This window comes from Canis aureus, chromosome 12, assembly GCF_053574225.1.
Source record: "Canis aureus isolate CA01 chromosome 12, VMU_Caureus_v.1.0, whole genome shotgun sequence".
Classification (NCBI taxonomy): domain Eukaryota; kingdom Metazoa; phylum Chordata; class Mammalia; order Carnivora; family Canidae; genus Canis; species Canis aureus.
In genome coordinates this window covers 19,806,740-19,815,784 of record NC_135622.1, presented here as the reverse complement: position 1 = coordinate 19,815,784, position 9,045 = coordinate 19,806,740, and the positions used below count along the sequence as shown (strand labels likewise).

The 9,045-nt window shown below is 39.7% G+C and overlaps 1 long non-coding RNA gene across 1 annotated transcript; it reads left to right on the top strand.

The window, feature by feature from the left end:
• The first annotated feature begins 624 nt into the window (after nt 1–624).
• Nucleotides 625–2,252, top strand: LOC144280718 (uncharacterized). The gene is made up of 2 exons (XR_013349118.1): nt 625–799; nt 2,068–2,252. It is a non-coding gene; the product is annotated as an uncharacterized LOC144280718 (long non-coding RNA).
• The last annotated feature ends 6,793 nt before the right edge of the window (nt 2,253–9,045 follow it).

Below are 9,045 nucleotides of genomic sequence, written 5' to 3'. Positions count from 1 at the left end.
CCTTTTGTGAAACCAGCCATGTTATAAATACTTTATCTTTTCTAGGCTTTAGTTGTGCTGTAGTGAGATGGTTACTCGGAACCACTAGTCAGCTGTATCACCAAGCTGGAAATTACTTTTTGTCCTTTTTAAGAGGCCATACAAGACTGCTTAGTAAAAGACAGTCCATTGCGTCTAACAGACCAGCAGTTCACACCGACAGGCTAAGGAAGGGATGAATACACTGTGTCATCATTTTGCAAATTTTACTTTTGCAATGAAGTTTCTGTTGGCTGATGGTCAGCACTGTGAAATTCTAGAAGACCTCAGGGTAACAGATGCTGATATTTTCTGATAGAAATCAAGCTGGTGAAATGGGCCATGTTTTACTATGTTGCCTACATGATTTGCTTGTCTTTGCCCCCAAATTTTGAGTTCAGATTCTTTGAGATAAAACTACCGTCAATTCTTCTAGACACTGATGGATCAACTTTATAAAACACCAGTGTATAATAGCAAGAACAGGTGCTTGATGCTACCCTATTAGGGGCTCCTCTTGCCGAGAGATGGGTAGTCAACGCTGTCATTAGGTGCTGTGCAGAGCTGTCAGGTGTAATAGCTCATCTTTGACTTCCTTTGTTTGGGAACCCATTGCTGTCAGAGTTGGAATAAGTAATTTGAACACTTTAGTTACAGCCAGCAGAAATGGAATCAATACATGCCAGGATTAACCTCAGTGATTAATCCCAGAATCAATGAACCAAATGATTATCATTTCTGTCAGCTGAAGATTCTGGGATGCAAAATTGTGATTAAAGAGGTGAGTTAATTTTCCTCTGCTGCTTTCTGTACCAGGCATATCTGAGGCCACTGTTTTTCCCCTTGCTTTGCAATGTGGCTTCAGCCAGTTCCTGTGTCACATAGTTGGGTGCTCAGAAGCCAAAATGACAAGGATGAGAGGCAAAGTCAGCTTAGTTTGGGCTGCTAGATCTCTAAGGATAATGCTAAGCTAGGGGAATTTCTAACTTTTAGATCAGAGTGATTATTCTGACTCTGGGAGTTATGGGATGTCATTTGCTGTTTTCAAAAGAGAGCAGAGGAGGCTGGAGCAAAGGCTGGGCATGCAAATGCCTAACTAAAGACTCTGAGTATCTGTCTACACAGGGCAGGAGAGCCATCTCAGTGGTAGACCTACCCAGTAGAGACCCCAGACAGAATGCATCCAATACTAGTCAGATTGAAGGATTAGCATATGCCAGGCACAGTGCCCAGGGTTCTATGGTCTTATTTCATTTAAAGATCACAGCAACTCTCTGGTTGGTGCGGTAAATATCTTCACTTTCCGTCACTTAGGCAGTGACGGAAAAGTAGGCATCCGTCACTTAGGTAACCTGCTTAATTTGAATGCTGGCCTATCTGATTCTGGATTCTCCAGGGCTCATTAGTTCAGTTGATATCATCCAGCTATGGATAAAGAGAGATGGCTCTTGTTAGGAGTTGAACTGTACTCCCCAAAAAATAAGTTAGAGTTCTAACCCCCCCTAACCTAGACCATGAATTTATTTGAAAACAGGGTCATTGCAGATATAATTAGTTAGGATGAGGTCATATTAGAATAGTGTGGGAGTCTAATAATATGAATGGTATCCTATAAGAAAATAGCCATGTGAAAACAGACACAGGGAGAATGCTATGTGAAGTTGGAGGATTGGAGTGATACATCTAAAGGACAAGGAATGCCAAAGGTTGCCTACAAAACACTAAGTTGCAGAAAGAGTATGGCTCTATAAACACCTTGATTTTAAACTCTGAGCCTTTAGAACTGTGAGACCATAGATTTCTGTGGCTTTAAGCCACCCAGTTTGTGGCATTTTGTGATAGCAACCCCAGGAAACTCTTGGGTTAAGTGCATATGTACGTGTGTTTGTATTATGAGAATGTCAATTAAAGCAAGCAAGTCACACATAATCCCTAAAGCCTGCTCTGTACAGAGTACAATGTCAAGAGTGATGGGAAAGTCAGATATATGAGTCTATGTGCTTAGCTAACATAATGCTTATGATTTATTTCTCATTTACTATTTTCCAGGCACTACCCAGACAAGGAGTCCATGTCATGAAATGAGCTATACCTCTGGAGTCAGATCTGCTTTGGTGTGAGGCCCTACTGATTTCTCAGCTTTTTAACCTTGGAGAAATGACTTAGCCTGCCCTTTGTTTCAATTCCTTAACTGTAATATGGGGATGGTGATAATAAAGAGGTTGTTGCGAGCATCAGTTAAGCTATTTAATGTGAAGTGTTTGGCACAGTGCTTGACACACAAGTGTTCCATAGATAGGATGTACAATTATGTTATCTTTGTGCCTTTACTAACGTGCAAGGTGGGGACTGTTAGTGCCACTTTATAAGAGGGCGAAGTGACTTCCTCAGGAATGCAGAATAAGATGGCAGAAGGGGGTGCAAATCCTGTTTGTGGCTCTCCAAAGTCTGAGTTATGTCCCTTCTACTGCACTGCCTTTTCACACCAGAGAGTATATAGCTGAGTCTGGTACATAAGAGGCTGATATACATAAGGATAAAAGGCAGTGTACACAAAATGAGTCCAGCCGGTGGTTTGACCACCCACTAAGAGTGTTCTCATCTTGTTGGGATGAGAACATCCCAACAACTCAGAGGAGGCTTTGCTATGTGGGAAATGGGATCTTAGGACTGGCCTTTCTTCATTCATATCAGGAGCATCTATCAATCTGCTTTTTTGCCTTTAAAAAAATATTTCAATAACTTTGGAGAATACTGTATCTTGAAAGAGAGGGGAAGGGTATACCAAGGGAAGAGTAAGTTGTATGTGGATAAGTTTGTTTCTTGCCCCATTAGGTTTATGAAATGGGGTAACCTGAGACTGGACATCAATATTTTTAAAAGCCTTGTTTGGTAGAAATGCCAAGAATTTTTTTTTTCTTGTTACTTTAGAGATGGAGCAAAAACAGAGCCAAATACATTTTAATGGACCTTTTGGTTATGAAGATGTAAAGCCAAAATCCAGCTTCAAAATGGAAGGAGTCAAGGCAATGTGAAACTACATGATTTGCCTTGCATAATAATCTAAATATTATTTCTACTCTGGGCCAAATTTCAAGGTGGAAAGGGAAGACAGCCATTTCACTAATAAATATCATACATTAGTGTAGACACTGACAGCACACACACTGAACAATTGGGGGGGGCAGTAAAAGCAATTAAAGGTTCCAAAACCAAAGAACATTGTCAGTGATGGAGAAACACAAAAGCCATTTCAAATAAAATGTTCCTGAACTCTTAGCCTCAAACCACTTTCCTGATAAAATTACAGAGCTTATTCCATTTATATCTGTATTAACCTCTATATCTTTTAACCTCCTCACCATTCCAATAGTAGAAGATTAATCACAGAGCCTAATAGTGTAAATTAATGAGGGCAAATCTGAATTACTGATAGTACCAAATGCCAGAAGTGTTTAACAAGAATGTAGTTTAATTGTCTCTTGCCGTATATGCAAATAATAAATGAATAAGTACCAAGTGAAATAAAGCACATGACATAATGTGTTCAAAATACTCATCTATACTAAAACATGCCTATTAAACATAAATGAGCTCTTGAAATTATTGAAGGATCCTCAAATATCCTTGGCTGCTAATTTTAGTGAAGATCTCTTTTAGGTCTATGAACTTGAATATCCACAGAGGAATTATTTTGAACCTTTTACTTCATAAGGACATCAAATTTTGTTCATATACTCATTAACATATGAGAAACTTATTGATATTTTCTGATATACCTAAATATGCTGTCTGGGAAAGTCTGCGTTGCTTTGGCCTAAGCAAGCATTCCTTGGTGTAACAAAACAGGGAGCCAGCAGGTGGCAGTGTGTCCCTATCTTTGAGCAAGGCACTCCCTGTTTAGAAAAAGCCCCTATTTAGGCTGAAAACAAAGTAAAAAGCAAATGTTTCCTTGCTCTGTGAAAGGAGGAAATCCATCAACCATGTTCCTTTCTTTATACAGCTGCACAGGGCTGGTGAAGTGTCTACTTCCAGAGTCCTCATCTTTTGGGGTGGGATCATCCTGCCAGCTTCCCTGTCCTCTGGCAAGGAATGGTGTCCTTGCCTTTGCACAGAGCCAATTTTGGAAAGCGCTGCTGGAAACCATTGGTCTGACATCTGAGTCAGAGATGTGCCAATCTGAAATGTGTACTCTCCAGAAAAAGAGTATCTTCCAAACAGTCTTCGGGTAATGAAAAGGTGATAGGGGAACACAAGGCCTCTGGCAGTGCTGCTTATCTTTCTTCATTGCTTTTTATGATAAAACACTCCCTGGGTAATGCTCAGCAATACAAAGTCTTGAATCATTGAGCTGAAAGCAACCTTAGAGTTCATGGCCATCCTTCTCATTTCACAGGGAAACCAACTGAGGCAAACCAAAATTATTCACCCCAGACCACACAGCTGATAAGTCAAGCCTAGAATTTAGAGCTTACTTGCACTCAGTTACTGTTTCTTCCCTTACATTTACAATGCCTTGATATTAGGTAAAGAAAAGCTCTGAACAGGCAAGGAAAATCTTTTTTGACTGACTTCTGTGTTCTAGGCATTGTGACCTTTCTTCTGTATACACATAATCTTTTAATCCCTGGAACAAACTGCTAACTGATGTTACTCACCCTCAATTTATAAATTTATAACCTGAAGCTCAGAAAGGTTAAATGACTTGCTCAAGTTCATGCAGCTAGTAAGTAGTGGTTGAGTATTTATTTATTTATTTATTTATTTATTTATTTATTTATGATAGAGAGAGAGAGAGAGAGAGGCAGAGACACAGGAGGAGGGAGAACCAGGCTCCATGCAGGGTCCCGACGTGGGACTCGATCCCGGGTCTCTGGGATCGAGCCCCGGGGCAAAGGCAGGAGCTAAACCGCTGAGCCAACCAGGGAACCCCGATATTTATGTTTTATACCTATGAAGAGAAGCAAAAGTTGGTTCTGGGAAGTTGTTAAGCACTGAGTATGGAGAAAAGTAGGATTAGTAGAGGATCCAGAGCCAAACTGATTCATCATTTGTCTTTGCAAATATCACTCTGCCTTTCATGGAATGCTTTCTGCAGTACTGTTTTTATATTTGCATCCTCCCACAAAACATTTCTCTGAACTGCTATTCAGAGCGTTTAATCCTCTGAACAAATGTATTACTTATGATTGGTGCCCCTTGTCAGACATATAATCATTTATTGCTTTTAAGAAACAGTTACTTCTTCATGTGTAAAGAATATTTTCTTCTATTTTGAAAATAGGTGGTCACTAAATATTTTGATAGACTAATGAATTAAATATTTAAGTAGCTAGATGGAGTTTACAAAAAGAGGATACATCCCTCAAGGGAATATCAATACTACTCTTTTAGTTTCAATATTTTCTAGTTTTATGAGTTCAGAATTTCATACGGAGAGATGATTAACATCATATGACATTAGGGGAATGCAAATGAAATCAACAATGATATACCAACTACACATCTATTAGAGTGATCAAAATCCGTAACATGACTATACCAGATGCTGATGGGGATGTGGAGCAACAAGAACACCCAGTCATTGTTGATGAGGATGCAGAATGGTACAGCCATTTTGGGAGACAGTTTGTTTCTTACAAAACCAAATATACTCTTACCCTAGGATCCAGCAAATGCACTCCCTGTTATGTTTACTCAAAGGGCAAGTAAAATTACATCCATATGAAACTTGCACACAGATGTTTATAGCAGTTTATTTATTTTTTAAAAAGATTTTATTTATTTATTCATGAGAGACACGGAGAGAGAGAGAAAGAGAGAGAGAGAGAGAGAGAGAGAGGTAGAGACATAGGCAGAAGGAGAAGGAGGCTCCACGCAGGGAGCCTGATGTGGGACTGGATCTCAGGATCCCAGGATCACACCCTGGGCTGAAGGCAGCTGCTTAACCGCTGAACCACCCAGGCATCCGTATAGCAGTTTAATTCATAATTGCCGAAATTTGGAAACAACCAAGATATCCTTGGTAGGATAAACTATGGTACATCCAAACAACAGAATATTATTCAACACTAAAAAGAAATGATCTATCAAGCCATGAAAAAAATAAGGAGGTACGCCTGAGTGGATGCATATTACTAAATGAAAGAAGCCAGTCTGAAATGACTACATGCTGTATGAGTCCAACTAGACGTTCTGGAAAAGGCAAAATAAAGTCTTTAAGAAAAAAGAGCATGGTGTTTGGTGAGAGGGACTAATTCAGAATTGGAAGGACTATGACAAATTTGTCTGCCTGGTATTGCTGAAGTCATAGACCATGCATGGGTAGGGTAGTGAGGAATGCTGAATTGCTACAGATGTCAGTATCGAGGATGTAGGCATATGAATTTCAACGTAACCCAGAACTGAACAAGAAACAGATTAGGACAGGAAGTTTGGTACTATTTATAATCCTGACCAAGTACCAAATAACAATATTGCAAGAAAAGCCTAAAGAAAAGGATGGCATGAGACTGTCTTTAAAAAGCACATATCCCTAAGGTGCTTGGGTGGCTCACTCAGTTAAGTGTTCAATTCTTGGTTTCGCTCAGGTCATGATCTCAGGAGATCAAGGCCTCCATCAGGCTCCACACTCAGTGGGGAGTCTGCTTGTGATTCTCTCTCTCGTCCTCTGCCCCCCACTCCCACTCTCTCTCTCTTTCTCTAGAATAAATAAATCTTTAAAAAACACAGATTCCTTGGCAGGTTAGGTTTCTATATTCACTCCTGTTATTACATACATATTATGTTTTTATCCAGCTACAACTTCTGAATGTTCAGTCAAGAGGTATTTCTCACCCTAGATAAGAATACTAATATTCTTAGTCTTAAAATTATCCTTCTTTTAGAGTTATTTTGCCTCTGAGCAAACACAAATATCTCACCTGTGCAGCACTGGAAGCCTTTTTAACAGTATGTAGATTCACTGTTGAAATCAGTCATTCCAAATGACTCTCTGATTACCTCAACTACATCACTAATCCTGGTGTCCTTTTTGGATTTGGGGCCAGCATTTGTCTACGCACAAGAGAGTCCCTGGCAGTAGACTATACATAAGTCCAAAGTCTGAAATAGGGTTCACTCTTTGAAATTGAAAACTGAAGAAAGAAATTCTGTGACTTGGCCAAAGGCCCAGTGTTTGATCTGTATAAGAACCAAAGCCTTCAGACTCCCAAAGTCTTTATTCGTATGGCTCTGTTTCTGCAAGAGGTAGCTAGAAAGCCAAATTCATAATTCAACATATAATTTTCACTGAGAAGATTTAAATGTCGTTGGCCAGATGCATGGATAAAAGTTCAACATTCAGTTTATTAAGTTAAGCCAGGGATATTTCAAATACATAATAAACCTTTCAAGGTCAAGAGTGATTTTTGGTTTTGAATATAGAAGCTGTTTTGCCTATCTTGCCATTGAATTCATTTTGAAACCCAAGTTCTGTTCTGTGGCTGCTATTCAAGAGGCATACTCTTGTTGTAGAGCCCAGCTCTTGGGCAAGCACAGCTGCAGGAAAGCCAGGCTGATACACTACTCTGCTGAGAAGGACCTTGACCTCACTTTCCCCACAATGGCTATGGCTCACCTTCTCTTTACCACGGTGTCAGTTTTCATTACCTTGACATTTCTCACGCTTTGATGTGTGATATGAAATGGTAGCCTTTGGCAATAGATGGGGAAATGAGGCTTCACAGGGACATAGAGTGCTTGCCAAAGGAAAAGTGTGGAAAATGGATGTGACAAGGTTATTCAGATTGCTTTCTTAAGAAGTTTCAGCTCAGCTGTACATGATGATGCTACCAGTTGCTGCTCCAGCTTGTTTATTACAAAGGTAGCTGCGTACCCCTGTGTGAATTTGTCATGGATGCTTTTGCCATCATGCCTAGCATGAGGAAGTACTCTCTGGTAGAGAAAACAACCTAACCAGTCATCTAGGAAAGCTTCATGAGCACCATTAATTTCCATTTTAATTGTTGAGACTTCAAAATTATAACGGTGACCTTTTGTTTCTGTATTGTTATCGCTGACTCTGTTCACAGGTTTTATTTTGTTATTGTTTAGAAAGAGCCTTTATGCTATAATTGAATTAAAGAACTCCTTTAGTCTGGTTTCTATCTATAGTAAAATAACAAAATAACAGCAATAAAAATATTCAGATGACATTGTCTAATTTTTTTTTCTTAAGATGTTGTAATGATAAGAATATGGGGCTGGAGCATAAGAGGGTAGAGCCAGAAATTTAATATAAATTTCCAAAAGGACATGTGAACCAGGTATGGTCCGGAATGACAGTGCTATCTAATGGGACCCTGTGTGCTGGCTGGATGTTAGCAGTAGGCTGTTTTAGGCAGGTGGGTAATGGCAGTATGATTCCAAAAGATGGATCTGTTTGATACCAGGACTCCATTCATCCAGTGGCTAGAGGAAGAGTGTGTGTGTGTGTGGGAGAGAGTATTTGCTTGAAGTCTGGCTTCTTTCACTGTATTAGTTTTCTATCATGGCATAACAAATTCACACAAACCTAGGGACTTAAACAACATAAATTTATTATCTCTCAGTTTCCATGGGTCAGTTCAGGCACGAGTTGCCTGGGTCCTCTGCGCAGGGTTTCATCAGGCCAAAATCAAGGTGTCATCCAGAGCTGTCATCTCAATCTGAGGTTTTTAGCTATTTCAAACTCACATGGTTGTTGGCAGAACTCGTTTCCCTGGGTTGTAGGACTGAGACCCTCAGCAACTAGAGGCCATGCCTCTCCACAGGCAGCTTACAATGTACCAGCTTGCTTTCTTCTTCCAAGTCAGGAGGAGAGTACCTCCGATCTTCATTCCCTTTTATTTTTTATTATTATTTTTTTCCATTCCCTTTTAAAAGCCTCACTTAACTAGTTCAGGCCCACCCTGGTTAATCTCCTTGAATAACTCAAATGTAACCGATTATGGCCTTAATTATATTTGCAAAATACCTTCACCTTTGCCACATTCTATTGGCCAGAAG